This window comes from Mustela erminea, chromosome 11 (assembly GCF_009829155.1).
Source record: "Mustela erminea isolate mMusErm1 chromosome 11, mMusErm1.Pri, whole genome shotgun sequence".
Classification (NCBI taxonomy): domain Eukaryota; kingdom Metazoa; phylum Chordata; class Mammalia; order Carnivora; family Mustelidae; genus Mustela; species Mustela erminea.
Genome location: NC_045624.1, coordinates 67,283,669 through 67,302,991, shown reverse-complemented (window position 1 = coordinate 67,302,991; position 19,323 = coordinate 67,283,669). Strand labels below are relative to the sequence as shown.

At 36.3% G+C, this 19,323-nt stretch overlaps 2 long non-coding RNA genes across 3 annotated transcripts in view; one reads left to right on the top strand and one right to left on the bottom strand.

The window, feature by feature from the left end:
• LOC116568983 overlaps window positions 1-19,323 on the bottom strand; it is a 111,496-nt gene that overhangs the window by 15,475 nt on the left and 76,698 nt on the right. Inside the window, exon 2 of the long non-coding RNA XR_004276805.1 lies at window positions 10,825-11,096. This is a non-coding gene — a long non-coding RNA (uncharacterized LOC116568983). The remainder of the gene's footprint in view (window positions 1-10,824; window positions 11,097-19,323) is intronic.
• Window positions 11,086-18,359, top strand: LOC116568984. Of its 2 annotated transcripts, none has more exons than XR_004276807.1 (3): window positions 11,086-11,176; window positions 13,253-13,409; window positions 17,700-18,359. It is a non-coding gene; the product is annotated as an uncharacterized LOC116568984 (long non-coding RNA). The 2 variants fall into 2 exon arrangements; XR_004276806.1 differs by lacking the exon at window positions 17,700-18,359 and adding an exon at window positions 14,228-14,532.

Sequence of the window (19,323 nt, the reverse complement as noted above, 5' to 3'; positions counted from 1 at the left end):
CTTCTTCTAAGTATCACCTTGAAATTTAAGTATGGGAAAGGGAATTCTCTCAACTTAGTATTTTGAAATTACTCTCCCCACTCTCCAATACACATTTCAAAATTTCCCTAAAAGTATAAAGTATACTATTTGAAGAAAAGTGAAAAAGAAATTCTCGTTATATTAAATAGGGTTGCAAATGCCTTATTCTATACCAATGTGTAGGAGCATCAAATTTTCATTTAATCCTTTATACTAAAGCTACCCTCAGTATAAACAAACTAATCTTCAACAAAGTGTCTTCAAATAAAAATTGAGCATTTATATGCAGAACATTATATGAAGAAAAAGATTTTTAAAAACATATGGAAGTTTGAAAAATTCTTAATTGTACACTTACCATCACAGTAGAGTATACAGAGAACTACCTACCATCATAGGTAAGTGAAAGAGAACAGCAACGTTACAAAACCATCATTCTGCTCATGAATTCAACAATGAAGACACCCTAAATCTAGTCATTTTGAGATGAATATACATGTCCCTGCTTAAACTGTATAAAATAGATTAAAACAAAAATTTAAGTTTTACAGGTTATCATGATACAAAAACAACTGTACCCTAGAGATCTAATGTTTATTCAATAGCTAAAAAATCAGTACCTAGCACAGCACCATATTATTACTGCATTTTCTCCAATAAGGACCAAAAATGTCAGTGAGGAACTTTAGACCAACCAACCAAATGCAAGTCATAAATGATGTTGCTACCAGACTACTGGTAAGCTTTCAGTTATTTGTGGTCAGCAGTCTGAAAGAGGCTCAAAATAAGCTAAATAATCATTTATAATTTTTCATATATTTTAAAAGAAGGAAATTCAAACACAATTCCTTTCATCGATAATTTAAAAATACATGCCTCTGGGAGAATGGTTCCACAATAAAGTCATGCTGACTTTGCTTCTCTTTATTAGCGCTTAGTTTTTCTCTGTACTTTTATAAAACTGCCGAAAGCCATTACTCTCATTTTTTGCAAGGCCTCATGCCCACACTTGTCGCAATTCCCTCATTCTGATCCTTCATATGAATGAGTTAAGATGTGAACCCCAGCACCTGTCTTCCACTAGACATGCAAGTGCAAAATCACAACCTCCAATTTCTTATTCCCAACAGTCCTTATCAAACCAGTTGCCAAAGCTCACTTGTTATTCTTGTGTCACTCTCTTCACTTCTTTCCTAATAACAACCTTTCTCAGGCCCTTAATCCTCAGTCAAGCTATTTAAACATTTTGCTAATCAGTTTCCCTGACTCAAGTCTCTTTTCTATCTTTCCAAATTAATTTAGCTGAGTTGATCTTAAACTACCTACAGCTTAAAGGAGGCCCACACATATCAAACAAACAAACAAACAAAAATCTACTTCTCATGTATCTAAAGGATAAAGTCCAAACTGGACTTTTGGTTTAAAATTTTACAATATTAGGCCCCAAACTACCTGCATTTACAACCACTATTTCATAGTCAAATAAAACACAAGTATTATTTTTTCACCTCCAAGTATCTACTCTTTTCCCGTTCTTTTGGAAACCCTTGTTCTACACTTCTGTCTTTCGAAAGCTTTGTTCAAATGTTGCTATCTCAGCTTGTACAGAACTGGAAATGATTTCCCCTTCTTTTCAACTTCTGTTAGTTACACTTTACTACCAGCTGTTTAATTCCCTGCCCTCCCTATCCCGGCCCCCACCACTGGAAGGAAACTCAATGAAATCTTACCCAGAAGCCCAACAGATAAAGATAAGCAAAAGCAAAATTGCTCTGATTTAATTGGGAGTATTGAGGGAAGGACTTAGAGTTCCACTCCCAAGATAAGCACCTCCAAAATACTAAAAATCTCAAGCTTACTATGAAAATCACTGTGCCCTGACTCCATGGTATTTCTAAGTTCAAAGGTAAGTTATCACCTAAGGAGTCAAATTTGCCTCAGTACAGCATCTAGTTAACTGTGACTTGGTAAATTACCAAATTTTGCAGAGCCCCAAGCATAAAACCTTTATAAATCTGCTATGTGAATTAAGTGAGACCATGTATCTAAAGCACTTACTATTGATAAATGGCAGCTAACATCATTCTCTCTGCACCATTCACTACCACATTTATAGGAAGCACTCAACAAATACATACTGAATGAATAAATCACTTATTATGCACCAATCACCTCACAAGAAGTTGTGGAGTAAGGAAAGTAAGAAGGAAAACATGTTCCAGAATAAAGACAATACTATTTCTACCAAACATTACATGTACACAACACAGGAAAAAAATGTATTTGGTGAACTTTTAATACTTCAGAAGAGTTTAAATATAGTCTTTGAAACTTTTATTTTCTCCTCAATGTTTTCAACAATTCATCACATCTTTCACTGAGTGATGTTTAACAACAATCCAGTAATAATGTTAAATACTGAAGTTGCAATTGCTTACTGCTTGTTTATTCTATAGGATCAGTGAAACAGCTAATCCAAATAGTTTTTCGAAGTAATTTTTACTGTTTAATATCCTGGAGTACGCCTCTCACTAAATCCTCCCAAGCACATACATATACGTGTGTGTGTGTGTGTGTGTGTGTAGCACTATATATATATATATTTTTTTAAGAATTTTTAAAAGATTTTATTTGTCAGACAGAGCGAGCAAAAAGCAGGGAGAACAGCAGGCAAAGGGAGAAGCAAGCTCCCCACTGAGCAGGTGGCCCAATGTGGGACTCAATCCTAGAACCTGGAATCATGACCTTAGTTGAAGGCAGACACTTAACCCACTGAGCCACCTAGGTGTCCCCAAGCACCAGTATCTTGATTTTTTTGTTTTCTTAACTTCACTGTATTTCTTTATACCTCCTGCACATCTGTATGCATCCTTAAACAACTGTTTGCTATTATTTTATGTATCTTTATATTTTATATGAATACACTATTTTTAGAGCACTTTTGGAAATTAATTTAAAAGTTTTCAATACTAGAAAACTAATCAATTTTTAAATAACCAACGAAGTCAAGCTTTATTTTGGATATTCCTAAAATTACAAATAAAATATCTGTCAATTCAAATTCTAAGTAAATTCCAAATATCCAAAATCCAACTCCCTAAGGAGACTGGAGGGAAGAAAAGGGAACTAACATTTACTGAATACCATTTTGTATGAAACTCTGTGCTATGCCATTTCATATGTATCATTGTTATGTGTGTGTCCTTCTCCATCTCGAAACAGTTACGTTGAAGCCCTAACCCCAATGTAATGGTATCCGGAGATGGGGTCTTTGGAAGGTAATTAAGATTGTGTAAGGTCATGAGGGTGGAGTCCTCAAGATGTGATTACTGCCATTACAGGAAGAGACACCAAACAGCTCACTCTTTCTCTCTTCACCCTGTGAGGACACAATAAGAAGGCGGCAGTCTGCAAGCCAGAAAGAGAGTTCTCATCAGTCACTGAATCAGCCAACACCTCGATCTTGGACTTCCCAGCCCCCAGAATGCTGAGAAAATAAACTTCCATTGTTTAAGTCACTCAATCTACAGTATTTTGCTATGGCCCCTCGATGGTAACAGCTGGGGTGCCTGGGTGGCTCAATCCACTAAGTATCTGCCTTTGGTTCAGGTCATGATCCCAGGGTCCTGGGATCCAGCCCTGCACAGGGCTCCTTGCTCAGCTGGGAGTCTGTTTCTCCCTCTCCCTGCGACTCCCCCTGGTTGTGTGCAGGCACGTTCTCTCTCTCAAATAAATAAATAAACTCTTAAAAAAAAAAAAAGACAGTAAAAATTCAAGGAAAAAATAACAGTCAATCTCACTTAATTCAATCCCAAAATCAAAATGATGACATTTCATTTTTCATCCCAGGTTCACAATGACTAAAATGCTAAATATGGACAATAGGCAACCTTATGAGGGAAAAAGTAAACTGTGATAGAAATTTTAATTGGTATAGCCACTCTCAAAGGCAATTTAAGGCTCTATGTCAAAATTCAAAATGCACCTGGTAGCAAATGAGGTGGCAGAGCCAAGAGGGCATTCCTACAGAGGCAGAACATAGAGTGAACACGGATAAGTAGTCATGCAGTGCTTTAGCGAGGAGAGGAGAGGGTGGTCTGGCAAAGAATGTTGAAGCCCAAGCGACATAAGGAAGGTAACTGTGGGTGGAGGGATCAACAAAGATTGGCTAGGGAGCAGGATGACCAAACAGACAATATATTTAAGACAGTAAAAGCCAGATTTCTCCCTGTTAGGGAAGGGAGATACAAATACGGAAAGAAAATGAGCTAGAATGAACCCCGTAGTGCTGAATTGTAACTGGAGACACTGTGTGAACTTATGGTTTTATATATACACACATACAAATACAAGTGTATAAATTTATGTACACATTTGTGTACTTCGTTCCTTCCACTGAGAGGGTCCCCAAAGCAACTAGCACAGCTGGAGCTGAGATCCTGCTTTCTGAATATTATTCTCCACTAAAAGAAATGCTCCTTGGAGAAAGAGCTGATTCAAGGATTAGAGCAGGGAAAGAACAAGAATAACTTTGAATATCTTTTTGTGTCAGAATGCTTGGAAACGCACAATTGATGGCGAAATGTCAAAAGGTCAAAGGTATGACAGGGCTCCCCATGTTCAAATATAGGACAATCTGAGGATCAAAATAAATAATAGCACCATATTATAACCCCTTAAATGATAATCCGAGTCTGTATGGATATAAATAACCAAATTAATAAACTGAAAGTTTGATAATGAGTGGAATTTAGTATTTCCATAGTTTCACAAAATGCCTATTAATTACAAAGGGAAAATGAGTAATCTAATTTTGGAAGAGCCTCATAGAAAATACCTTAATAAAGTGATTGAGGTGAACTTCTTCAGTAATACAACAAATGTGAATCATATTCTATCTGATAGGATGTAATGAGAACACAAAATCGCAACTATGATATTCCTGATAACCAAGGTGTAGAACCTGAATTGAAATCAGGTGAAAACATCAGAGAAATTCAAGTAAGGAACATCCTACAAAATAACTGGTCTGTAAACTTCAAAAGTGTCAAAATCATGAAAGTCAAAGACAAAGTGAGAATTGCTCTAGAATGAAAAATACTATATATAATATGGTCCTCTGTATTTTTAAAAAATATATATATAAACACACACAATATATACATAAATTTTGGAAAGATGCTAAAAAAATCTAGTTAACAGTGGCTATCCCTGGTGTATGGCGAATGATTTGGGGGAAAGGCAAGTAAATGCTTTTACTTTTTACTTTATGCCCTTTTATAGGTTTAAATTTTTGCTATAAGCAGCTACTTGTACAATTATCATATGCGTAATACTATAAAAGCATTTTAAAGAAATTAAGTAACTAACATGAACTGATAAGCTACAAGTTGATGAGAGATGGATTCTGAAACTAGGTCTGATCTTAGATTCACTGTGTTTTTTCTACCCTAGGGTTCAAAAACTTTCTTCTTGCATATAATTACCATGAATGGACATGCAACAAGCACTCTGCCATTCATCATATTTATTTTTTATTTTTAGTAACACAATTTCTCCATTTCTTGCCACCACCACGTAACTAATTTAAATGTGTGATAGTGTTATGTATGTGTCCACTATATTACATTTAATAACTGAAAATAGCAGAGTCCTCTGAGCATTAGTTAACTAATATATTATATGACACATTATCAGTTTTATCTATCCTTATATTTATAATTTTCAGGAATCCCATTGATGATTTAGTCCAATTGGTATCCAATCAATGTAAATATTTCTCCATGACATTTTTCACTGGACAATTCTTATGCAATACTGGTCTATACAAAACAAGCATTTAAAATCCTTGGCCTCTAACCCCTAAATGTCATTACTTCACATTTGCATCTGTCAGGTAAATGTGATGTCCAAAAATACTTTCCTGGATAAGAACCAGTGTAAGATGTCTTACTTTGTTAGGTGAGAGTAGCTCAGTTATTCCAGAGGGAACCACCAGCTTCTTTATTGTCTGCCTCAACAGACAGATTTCCATCAGTAACAGTCTCTTACCCAGCAATTTTTCAAGGAGAGTTGGAAGGCAGGTAGTACACTGCTCTTGAATTCATCAGATAACAAAGCAGTTTCACTGATCATAGAAAAATTATAGAATACTTAATATAATAGAATTCTCTTGTAAATATCATTACTTCTGGAGGCAAACTCAGTTTCCTTTTAAATATTCTAAAAAGTTTTCCCCTAAAAAAAAAAACAAACAAACCCAAAAAAACCCCTCTCAATTCTGGCACAGAAAGAAGAGATTAAAAAGAACCAAAAGGCCCACTTGTTCTTTCCACTCTTCTTTTCTCACCCACTTCTGATTGTCAGAGGAAGGTGATTAATGAAAATATTTTAAGTATCCTTTTAATATCTCTCTGATGAAATTTTTTTTGACATTTGAAATAAATTATAAAGTATTTCAGTTTTAGACCCTGCTCTAGTAACTACCAACTTAGCCATACAAGCTTGACAAGTTTTATCTTCTCTAGATTTTAAGTTGCTTCCCAGTTCTAATCATGCCAAAGCCTCCAAAATTAATTATAATCAATCACACACATTATGTTGAGTGTCCTCCGAACAAAGCCTATTCTCAGTTTAAATAGCCAAAAAGCTGCAGAGCGCATTTCACAAAGATCCTAAACATGATTTTTAAACAGTTCTTTTTTTTTTTTTTAAGATTTTATTTATCCTTTTGACAGAGAGATCACAAGCAGGCAGAGAGAGAGAGGGGAAAGCAGGCTCCCTGCCGAGCAGAGAGCCCGATGTGGGGCTTGATCCCAGGACCCCGGGACCACGACCTGAACCCAAGGCAGAGGCTTTAATCCAATGAGCCACCCAGGTGCTCCTAAACAGTTCTTAATGACCAGATTATATACCCATCAGTTAGAGTAACTGTGAGGAACTGCCAATGTAACACAGATCCACAGACTAAATAACAAGTTTTTAAAAAGAAGCATTTGTTTCTCTGGACCTTCAGAGAATCACCCCTCCCACCACCAGTATACCTCACACTATTCAAAAGAAACAAAGAGGCTCCATAAAAACACATTACCGTAGCTTCCGTTTTAAAACAGAAATTCTCCTTCCTTAAAATGACTGAATGACATCCTACCAAACAAGTTCTTATCTGGGATAGATGGATAATCCATTACTCAAACCAGGAATACCAAACTTCAGTAATGGTATTCATGCAGCAGTCTCTCGTAACTGCGAGCTACCCTACACAATGGGTATCCCCCATCACCCACTTTCTGGAGCAATGAGGCAACAAGGCCTGTGAAAATCAGACCTCCTACAGATAGAAAAGAGGATTATAGCCCATTTTATGTTGTATCTGTTACTATGTCTGACAATGGCACATTTACTATAAAGACAACCACAAGAAAGAGAATCTCCAAAGAAAGCAGAGAACCTGGAAAATAATTCAGGTCATAATCACTGAACTGAAAATTCAAATACTAAAAAATTCAAAATGGGCCATTTAGTTATTCTCCAACTGTAAAGTGTATACAAATCTTTAAAGGATCTTGGTAAAGTCCACACTAATTCAGTAGGCCTAGGTTGAGAAACTGCATTTCTAATAAGCCGCCAGTTAATGCCAAAACTGCTGGTCTATGGATCACAATGAACAGCAATGAAGACTGAAACATGACTTGGCCATAAAAAATGAACAAAAACCATACAGTTTCAAAAGGGAAATAATTCAGTAATTCCTTGGTGATATTTTCCCAGGTTTTTTCTCTTAGTTTTTTTTTTTTTATAAGAGCAGTTTTTATTAGTAAATATTTATTGGTTTCACCTATTGGGCTAATTTTGTACCCACCAAAATCTTAATTCAAATTAACATGAAAGGAAAACCTGTCTAAATTATGAACCATAGAAGAAACACAGAAACCTAAGCAAAACAATGGCATTTCAATGTTATTTCTTACTCTAAATGGAAATATTCCTAAATGAATTGGGTTTTACACATTCAAACCTGAAGACAACAAATATCCTATAAAGACCAGTTAAGTGCTGAGTTACTTAATTTTAATAAACTGGTTGATCTCAACAGGCTCTTGTCTTAAAAATAAATAAATAAATAAATAAATAGGTAGAATTCTCAGGGTATCTGGATGGCTCCATCAGTTAATCAACCGACTCTCAGGTCATGATCTCAGGACGGTGAGATCAAGACCTGTATCAGGCTCTGTGCTGGACATAGAGCCTGCTTAAAATTCTCTCTCCCTAAGATCCTCCTTCCTAAAAAACATTCTCTGCTTTTTCTCTTAACTTTAATGAATTCTTTACTATATAACTACCAAGACTTTGAACAAATTGCTCCTCACAACATAAACTTCAAATAAGAACAAACTACATATTCTGCAAAAAGCTGCTGAAATCAAAGTTGCTGAGAAAAATGTGTATCATTAGGTACTCAGTTATCTCTAGAACTCTCTAAGCAGTCAATTCTCAACTACTTACTTTTTTTTTTTTAAGATTTTATTTATTTATTTGTCAGAGAGAGAGAGAGAGAAGCACAAGCAGGCAGAGTGGCAGGCAAAGGCAGAGAGAGAAGCAGGCTCCCTGCTGAGCAAGGAGCCCAAAGCAGGACTCGATCTCAGGACCCTGGGATCATGACTTGAACCAAAGGCAGTGGCTTAACCAACTGAGCTACCCAGGTGTCCCTCACCTACTTACTTTAAAATGCAAGTTTATTCATTAAACGAGCATGCATTTATTTATTTATTTTTAAAGATTTTATTTACTTGACAGATAGACACACAGTGAGAGACAGAACACTAGCAGGAGTGGGAAAGGGAGAAGCAGGCTTCCCGCTGAGCAGAGAGCCTGATGTAGGACTTGATCCCAGCGTCCTGGGATCATGACCTGAGCCGAAGGCAGAGGCTTAATGACTGAGCCACCCAGGTGCACCTCAACAAGCATTTATTAACCACTTACTATGTGTCAGGCACTTTGTTAAATGTTAAAAATAAAGCTTGTGTTGGGGAGTCACACAGACCTTTCAGATCCTGGCTTTACTACTTAATGGCAAGCTTTTGAAATCTAAGCATGGATTTCCTCACAGCTGTAGTGACAGTTACACTATAAAATGTAAACAAAGTGTCTACCATTGTACCTTGTATGTGATAAACAATGGGTAAAAGCTATATGAAATATGAAGTCTGAGTAAAAAGTTGATCCTGCCCTCAATAAGCCAGTTCTCTACTGAAGAGCTCAGTATTAGATTACAAACCAACTTGACAGTGAGGTAAAGGAAACATGTCTGGGGGGCCTGGGTAGCTCAGTGGGTTAAGCATCTACCTTCAGCTTAGGTCATGATCCTGGGGTCCTGGGTCCTAGGATCCAAACCTGCTCCAGCTCCCTGTTCAGCCGGGAGTGTGCTTCTCTGTCTTCACTCTGTCCCTCCCCCAACCCCACTTGTGCAGTCTCTCTCAAATAAATAAATAAATAAAATCTTACTTTAAAAAAAAAAAGAGAGAGAGAGAGAAAACATGTCTGGACAGATAAATCACTACCAAAACAACAACAACAACAACAACAAAAACAAAACTCTCAATACATAATGAATCCCATAACTGAAATGTGCTTTGGGTTAGTGTAGGGGTCCTATGAACACTAATGTCTTCTTCCACTAAGCAAAATAACAGAGTACACCATAAATAAGAAGAAAAAATGTTCAAGCTATGTGGTTTTTTATGCACAATAGGATCACAATGGGGTAGACACCTTAGGACAATTTTAGCGAAGTTGTAATTGCTTAACATAACAGATCGGTACACTATTAATCACAATTCTCTTCCTACCACCTTCAGAAAGGCTACCAATAGCAGCCTTTATTTACAAGAACAAATATTTATCCTACACATAACAAATAATAAAGGAAGTCATTCTGGAAACCTACCTGGAAACAACAATTAATAAATTTTGGTCTTTATTTATAAAAAGATAAACAGAAACAGTACATCATTCCTAGAAGGTATCCATCATTTCTAGCCAGCTATATGACATTCGACAAACTTTCTTAATAGTTCCAAACTTCAATTTTTTTTTAATCTGAAAAATGGTAATACCGGTACCTAGTTGCTAGAATTGTTAAAATGAATACAAGCAAAGCACTTAGACAAGTAATTACTCGATAAATATTAGCTATTTGCTATCACTTACAATGAGAAAACTACTCTTGGTAACCATGAAACTAATAAAAATATAAAGCTTTAGGATTCTGTTAGTTTGAAGTGATCAAAAATGAGAAACAAGGATAAGGTAACAACGTGTTATTATCCACCAACACCTGATCCTACTTAAGTGGCTTCATTTGTGAAGTCCTAAAAGTAAGCAATACTGGCCTAACCAGGTACAGCAATTGAATTCTGGGTGGTTTAAGGACAAAGGAACGCTGCTACACTATAAGAAAGTAAAGAAAAAAGAGATATATGTAGATATGAACGAGGTGACGGGTTAAAAAAAAAAAAAAAAAAGACCAACCATCCCGGACTCGGAGCTAGAGGCTCGGGTCACCATGGCTCCTCCCAATGAGGAAGCAGAAGGCATTCAGCCTCACTAGCGAGGCCCACCCAGACACGCCGAACCCAAAGCCGGTCGCACTGAAGGTCGCGCGTGCAGAGCCTCGAGAGCCGGCCGCAGGGGTCTGGACTTCCCGCCGGCGCCCCCGGGCCGAGCCCAAGCATCCGCGCCGACTCTACCCGGAGGCCTGAGTCACCGCCCGCGCGGCCCAGAGGCCGGGGCCCAGCCGGTTACCTTCGGCAGGGAACTCCTCGAACTCGTCGTCCTCCTCCAAGAGACCCAAATCCACCGGCTGCTTTTTCTCTGACATGACGATGCTCTGCGCCAAAAACCTCTCAGGCCAAGAGGAAAGTTGGAACTCTCACTTTTCCTCACCGAAGCCGCCAACGCCGAGGCGCCTCTGAGGCCGGCTCTACCATCGAGACGCGGTAGAAGAGTTACGGGAGCAGCGCAAGGAATGCTGGGATACTGGAGGTCCGCCCAGCGCTTCCTGCGGGTGTAGCAATCTGTCAGAGTTAAGAGATGGATCATTTTATACCTTTATTGTTTTATCGGGGCTCTCTGAATTGGCAAATTTGGCATCCGGGTAGGTTTTTCTCATTGGAAAAGACTCACAATGTGTAGAAAAATTAAACACCTTTACTTAGTCTAAGTCTGAGGGATAAAGTGCCCGATAAGATTCCCGAAGGGCCTGCTAAGTGTCGGGCCCTTCATACTGATTAGCCCCAATCTTAAACCGATTCCTAAGCATCGTATTAAATATCTCCACGTCACAGAAAATTCAGATTCAGAAAAAAATAGCCAAAGTCAGTCAAGTAGTGCTACACAGTCCAAATACAGGTTTGTTTACCTGACTTGCATCTCCACTCTGCCCTCTCCGTCGTTCCTCCATCTTGCAATTATGCTGTGTGTTTCTGTGTGAAATAACTAGTTTTAAGGTTATTATAAAGTCAAACAATGTAAAAATCGATATATTTAATACTTTATGGTGTTCACATATATCATTTTGAATTTTTCAAATATTAAGTATTTTTAATGTAGCTGTGAGCTTATAAAACTTATGTATGTTGTGTATGTAATATTATAATGTAATATAACATATAATTAGGTGTATAAATTTTGACACATATGCTTGCTTGTATATTTAAATCGTGTTCCTTCATTCAACAACAGTAGGTGTATTAGTTCATGCCATGCACCAGGCACCATATTGGAAATCAAACAGGTGTAAACAAAGTCCCTCTGTTCCAGGAGTTCAGAGTCCACTCAGAGACATGTAAACAGATAAATCACAGTGGAACATAGTAATACATTTGAATTTCTATTTTAAATGGAAATTATCTGAGAAATGAACAGAGCGTATGGATGTACAGAGAATACAGCAAGTAAATATAGCACAGATATGGACCAGAATTTGGGAACCTCAATTAGATGTAAATATTAAAAAAAAATGAGATGTCCCTTATTAATACTATTTTGATTTGTAGTGATTACTGAAAACATTAGCAGCCTTCAAATTAAGTTCAAAATGTATGTAATTTGACATGTTATATGAATAAACACCAAAAGAAGAGAAGGAAAAGATGAGGAAAATCTAAAATTGGAATTAAAATTAGAAGTAAACTAAAACTCTAAGTAAATGTGGACAGTGGAAATATAGAAAATATATGGTATATTTCTTCATATTAAAATTTTTAAGTATGGCAGCATTTGCTAACTCTGATGGGACCTCTTAAAATTTTGTACTTTCATGCTGTCTGTCATATATATTACATATGCCACTGAAAACGACACACCAAGGTAAAGCTTTGGGCAGGCGGTTTGATTTAGGCAGCAAAGAATAAAAAACAAATCATAGATCTGAGACAGCCATTTTGCACAGAGATAAAAGATTTGCCTGAGGATGTATCCATAGAGACAGAAAAATTAATGGCTGCCAGGAGATGAGGAAGGGGGGAATTGGGACTAACCGCTAATAGGTATGAGGTTTGTGGGATGATAAAAATATTTTGGAATTAGGTAATGATGATGGCTGCAAAACAGTGAATATACTAAAAACTACTGAAGTGTACACTTTAAAATGATAAATTTTATGTTATGTGAAGTGTATCTGAATTTTTTAAAGTGCTATAAAAAATTTGGCTTTTTAAAGAATAAAGAAAAAAAAAACCACCTCAGTGTGTAGAGACAGATAGTTGACACAAGAACCCCTGAAATCATTTCTTTCTAACACTACTGAACATGTACATTTGTAGGAAAATGGCAGAAATACATAAATGTAGACAAAAGTAGAGAGGGCAAAGAGGTAGAATGAGGAAGAAAATGGAATCTTAAGATTGTCTTAGCTGTGTGTAGCAAGGAAACCCTCTATAACATTAGAGAGAAGCACTGCAGTCACAATTATGCCTTTTCCTATATATCATATCTATAACTGGTCGATTATATTTAACTTCACAAGAAATCAAGATAGCATATTTTATAGTAGATGATTGAATTTGTCTCTAGCAAATTTTTTTTTTTCCTCGAAGTCCTGTTTGGGATCTCTATAATTATAGTTATACCACAAATACCTGAATCCTTAAGTTTCCTGTAGAATGACTATCAGTAACTAGGCAGAATGGATTCTGTAAGATTGATCTTTCTAATATTTATCTCTATCCAGGGAGAAATGGCCAGGGACTGCTAAATGCCTGATATCTGGAGGAAGGACTGATTTCAGAGTCACTTCATTTGACCTCAGGAAGGTACAGCTAATTAGCCAGCCATGAAGAACTGAGGAGACAGGTCTACACATCAAGTTTCTAGGATGTCCTTCCCGGGTATGTAAAAAGCTTTGGTGATGGAATCACTCGAGTTAATTCAGGCTCTGCTGCTTACCAGCTATGGGGCCCTAGAAAATTACTTTCCCTCTTGGGCCTCAGTTCACTCATCTTTGATATGGGAGTAATCAATTACTTTCTCCATGAGGTTGTGGGAAGGATTAAATAAACTATTTCATATAAAACACACTCAGAAGGATGCCTGACATACGATGAACAATAAATAGTAAGAGTTTGAAGCAATAAAAAGTAATAGTTTGAAATCAAAAGAATGACGATGTTGATTCCTACCCTCTAGCAATTCACACCACTTCTTGAGGTTAGAAAAAAAATTAATTCCAGCTGTGCTTGTCATCAAGAAAAACTCAGCTTTTGCTGTGCCCTATCTATCTTTTAATCTGTCCTTTCTAACCTCCAGAACACAGTTGTTTGCTAGAGCCTCTAAGTGTCCAAAGGACAGGTCCTAGATGAAATTAAATCCATAAAGCAGACCTTCAGGACCTTTCTCTTCCCACCAGGTCACAACATTCAGGCATTTAACCAACAAGATCATCAAAATTTTACATATATTTGTGATAAAGGCAAGTGTAAGTCTGTTAGGAGAAAATGGAAATTTGAAAGGGTGGGGCATACTAAAACATATACAATTTGTGACAAGGGACCTAAAAGCAAGGAAATGTAGAAAGGATGAGATATAGAAAGTAGACTTCAGTATATCTTTTGTAGAACATCTTTTATTTCATATAAATCTATAGCTCCGTGTTCACATTTTCATTCTTTCTGGGCCTTTAAAATTTATTCACCTTCCCCTAAAACAGATCTTGAAGGTCTTTAAGAAAAGTGGACTATAACTGTGAGGTCAGGCTCTGAACACCTGCAGCTAGCTGTAAGCCCTGCTGTGATCTACTTTTTTAAATTTATTGTGGTAAGAGCACTTAATATATCTACCCTTTTACATTTTTGAATGCACAATACAGTATTAACTATAGTCATGGTGCTGTACAGCAGATCTCTAGAACTTACTCATTTTGAATAATTGAAACTTTAACAGCAATTCCGCATTTCTCTCTTTTTCCAACCCTGGCAATCACCATTTTATTCTGTTTTTATGAGTTTGACTATTATAAACACCTCATGTAAGTGGAATCATGGAATATTTGTCCTTCTGTGACTGGCATATTTTATTTATCATAATGTTCTCCAGGTTCATCCATGTTGTTGAATATGGCAAAATTTCCTTCTTTTTTAAGGCTGAGTAATATTCCATCCCTTTTCCTGTCAATGGGAATTTAGGTTGTTTCTATATCTTCGTTACTGTGAACAGTGCTGCAAAAAACCATGGGAATGCAGATATTTTCTTGAGATCCTGATTTCAGTTCTTTCAAATAAATTCCCAGAAGTGGAATTGCTGGACTGTATAATAGTTCTATTTGTAATTTTTGGAAAGATCTAGGGGCCGCATCATTTTACATTCCCCAGAACAGTACATAAGGGTTATACTTTCTCCACATCCTTGTCAATACATGTTACTTTTTTATTATTACTATTATTATTATTATTATCATCATTATCATTATTGTTATTATTGCCACCCTGACAAATAGATGTGAGATGGTGATATCTCATTGTGGTTTTTATTTGCATTTCCTTGATGTTTCATGATGTTGTTTATATTTTCACATACCGATTGGTCATTTGTATGTTTTCTTTAGGGAAATGTCTATTAAAGTCCTTTGCTCATTTTTCTTTTTCTTTTTCTTTTTTTTTGAGCAAGAGAGCATGCATGTATGAGGTGGAGAGAGAGGCAGAGGCAGAGAGAGAATCTTAAGCAGGCCCCACACCCAATGCAGAACTCAGTGTGGGACTTGATCTTATGACACTCAGGTCATGAACTGAGCCAAAGTCAACAGTCAAAAGCTTAACTGACTGAGCCACCCTCAGGTGCCCCCCTTTGCCCATTTCTTAATTTGGTTTTTGGGGTTTTTGCTATTGAATTGTAAGGAGTTCATATATATTTTGGGGATTAATGCCTTATTAGTTACCTATAGGTTGCACATATTTTCCCCCATTCTGTAACTTGCCTCTCTGGATTATTTTTTTCTGTGCAGAATTTTTTAGTTTGATGTAGTCCCTTTTTTCTATTTTTGCTTTATGGCTTGTACTTTTGGTGTCATATCCAAGAAATTACTGCCTAGACCAATGTCATGTAGCTCTTGACTACATTTTCTTTCAGGAATTTCACCACTTCAGGTCTTACATTTAAATCTTTCATCCACTTTGAGTTGATTTTTGTATGTGATGTATGTATAATGGTTTGGTTTGAGGGAGTGAGTAAAAACAAAATGAAATATAAGAACTTTTTTCAAACATAAAACCTGAAATATGTCATTTTTGAAATAAAGGGATATTTTCCATTCTCTTTTCTCAAAGTTATTTAACATTGTTTATGGATTTTGCTCTAAACTATATGATATGCAGATGCCACATACAGACATAGCCCCTCCCCTCTTAGAGCTTACATCCTAGTAGGTTTTTTAGCTTCCATCAGTTCACCTGGAATAAAGCTAGAATTTGTTTGGAGCAAATATTTGAGACTGGCTATGTTTCTAAACTTAAATATGCATTCAGCTCTGGCGATCTTATTAAAATGCAGCTTCTGAATCAGCTGGTCTACCTAGGGCCTGAAGTTCTACATTTTTAAAAAAAAAAAATTTTATTCATTTATTTATTAGAGAGAGAGAGAGATCACAGGTAGGCAGAGAGGCAGGCAGAGAGGCGGCGGGATGCGGGGGGTTGGGAGTAGGCTCCCCGCTGAACAGAGAGCCCCATGCAGGGCTCCATCCCAGGACCCTGAGATCATGACTGGAGCCAAAGACAGAGGCTTAACCCACTGAGCCACGCAGGCACCCCTGAAATTCTACATTTTTAACAAGCTTTCATTTTGCTGGCCTGGAGACTACATTTAAGAAGCAAGTGTTTAGATGAAATTAAGAGAAAATACCTGACTTTATGATCATTGATCCAGCTAACAATACTGCATGACTAGTCTATAACTTGCTCTTTTAATGGTGTAGGGGAGAAAAGGCTTTCCCTTTGTTCTCCTAGGTTCAATAACTGGGTCTATAAAATAAATTGACAACAGGCAGATTAACAGGAGCAAAGGTAAACAAACTTATTAATTTTTATTATTATGCACACCAGGGCCTCACAGGAAAAGAAAAAGTGAATACCCAAAGAAGTGGTGAGATTTGAGAGCTTGTATGCCATCTTTAACAGTGGAAGGCGGGGATATAGGCAATTTAGGAGAGAAGAAGTTATTTTTAGGAAAGATGAATGGGCTGTTAGAAGAATAGATAGGAAATATGATAATTTATGACAAAGTGTGTCTGTGTGTTGACTTGACTTCTAGTTCCCTCCCAGTGGTAGGAGTCAATCCCAGGAAGGGGATTTATGACAAATGAATTCTTTTGAAGGCTCTGTCTTTAGGCCGATAAGGGAAGTTCAAAGGAAACCTCCCCCTATATCTGTTGTTTTTCAGGTGCCTTTCCCTCAAAATAATCACTATACCAAAGTGACATGTTTTGGAGTGGCATGTCCAGAACTCCTTCAACAGCCATACTAAATTAAAATGCTTGTTTCTTGGTATTAGAGCTTTACCCCTGAAATGCTCTTGCTCCTATCCCTAGGAGCTTATCTATTAGATGTGTATGTATATCTGTGAACACACACTCACATCTTCATTAATATTATGAGTGCTGTATACTCAGTGGCTGGTTCTGGACTCTCGGAAGAATTACTATCTCAATAAAAGAAGAGTTGTTGGCTCTTTTAATATGACAAAATGCTTGCATAAGTAAAAATGTGAAAATTATAATTGTAAAATAATTCTCCAAAAATCTAGATCTCATTGTAGAACAATTAATAATGAATAAAGAAATGGTTATATAAAATTGAAATACTAATAATGATAAGTACTTAATCTACCACAAAGGAAAAGCCCAGCCAAAATTTCCATCTTGCACCAAAATACATGTTCAAAAATCGATATTTGCATGCCCAAGACTTGTTTGAAAAGGCGATTATGGTCTTACAAGTAAATCATAAGAATTTTAAAAATTTTGTAAATGCTGTATTTATATGACAGACAAGAACCACTCTGAAGGAATCATTATGGTTTGGGAAATGATATGCAATTTCAAAATCATCTAAATCATTTCAATTGCCTGTATTTACATTTATATAATGGGTATTTATAATGGTGATTATTTTAGAACTTACCTTGTTTTCCAGGATCTCACATTGGTTTCTATGGGAACGAGAATGGCTCTGAAGAGGAGCATTTTAAGAACTCTTTTTACATTCAGTGACTGCTAACTGAACTGCAAATTCTGTTTGTTAATGATTTTTAACTCTTACATTTTAACACAGAAATAAAAATTGGGCATTCTAGCTTCATAAATCATTTTAAATAGTAAAAACTATTTTTATGAAACATCTGGCACATTGAAACATTAGAAAATGAAATAACTGGCTCTAGGACCTAATAATCTATTCACTTTATTAAATTCATTAGTGATTAATCCATATTAGCCATGTGCTTACCCTTGGAAAATTGTGTAAAGAAAACATCATCTGATACATTGTTTTAGTACATTTTCTCTGCTATTGATGTGTGTATATATGTTTTCTTACTTTTGTAAAAATTCCTTTAAAAAGCAGTATAAAATGTTCTGCATTTAAAGTTTCCCTCTCCAGTGCCTCACCCATCCTGTGCTATTATTTACCCTGGTACCATGTTATACCTTTGCCATGTTCTCACACCAGCTGGAACTTATTTTTAGTATTTTTTGAAACAAGCTCCTAAGTCTTCAAATTTCACTTTTTCTTTTTCTTGGAATAGATTTTTAGATCATAAAAGGCCCAATGTGTAAGTTATGTATTACATTTGTGCAGTTTACTATATTTAATATTTCCTCACATTTCATGTTTTCCTATAAACTTTATTTTTTTTTTATTCCCTGGAGAAATGATATTTCAGTATATTTTTCTTTAATTCCCTCTCAAAGTAATTAAAACCCACTAAAAATAAGAGAAGCTTATTTCAGAAAAGAGTGCTAAAACTAAATTTTTGTAATGTCCAAACTATAAAAGATGCCAGTTGAAAGCACATGGCATCTCATAACCAGCTTATGTAATAGCTACTCCAGTTATTGCTGACATATAATCTGTGTCTTAAATCCAAAAAGTGCAGGTTGATGGCAGAGTGCCAGGCAGGGTGGAATAAGTGAGAGTGTTTTTTACCTTCTTGGGTTGGTGGATTTCTGCTGTTAACAGTGTTGCTCTAGCATCGGTCAGGATTGCTAGAGACTAGGGGCAGTCTGAGAAGTGAGGCTGCTGATGTTGTTTGACCAAGAGACTGTCCTGTAGAGTACTGACTTGGTATAAACCCCGAGATTTTTTTTTTTTCTTTTGTAAAAGTATTTTTCATTAGATTTGATTTTACGAAGTAAACTAGGGATTATTACACTTTGGAAAAAGTGAAAATAAATGGGAAATATGTAACCAAATGTTTTGGGAAAATGATTAATTGATTGGCTCTTCTGTTTTCTAAAAGTTGATTTTTAAGTGAGGCAGAAAACAAGCTGAAAAGTAAAAGCAAGTATTATGTTAATCTTCAGAAGAGAAATATTTATAAAGTATCTGAATCTGAAAATGAGGAAAATGATTGTTAGGGCCACTCAAAATAGGGTCTGTGGACCAGTGCCTGTCTAGGAAAAGATAAATACAAAAAGTGACTCTTTAGAGCACTTTGACATTGCCACTTCACCCAACTCTGTGATTTTTGTATTTTACAAAAATCAGTCCGTGGCATTTGGAAACTTGTGAAATTTGCCCTTCACTTCAATTAGTTTGA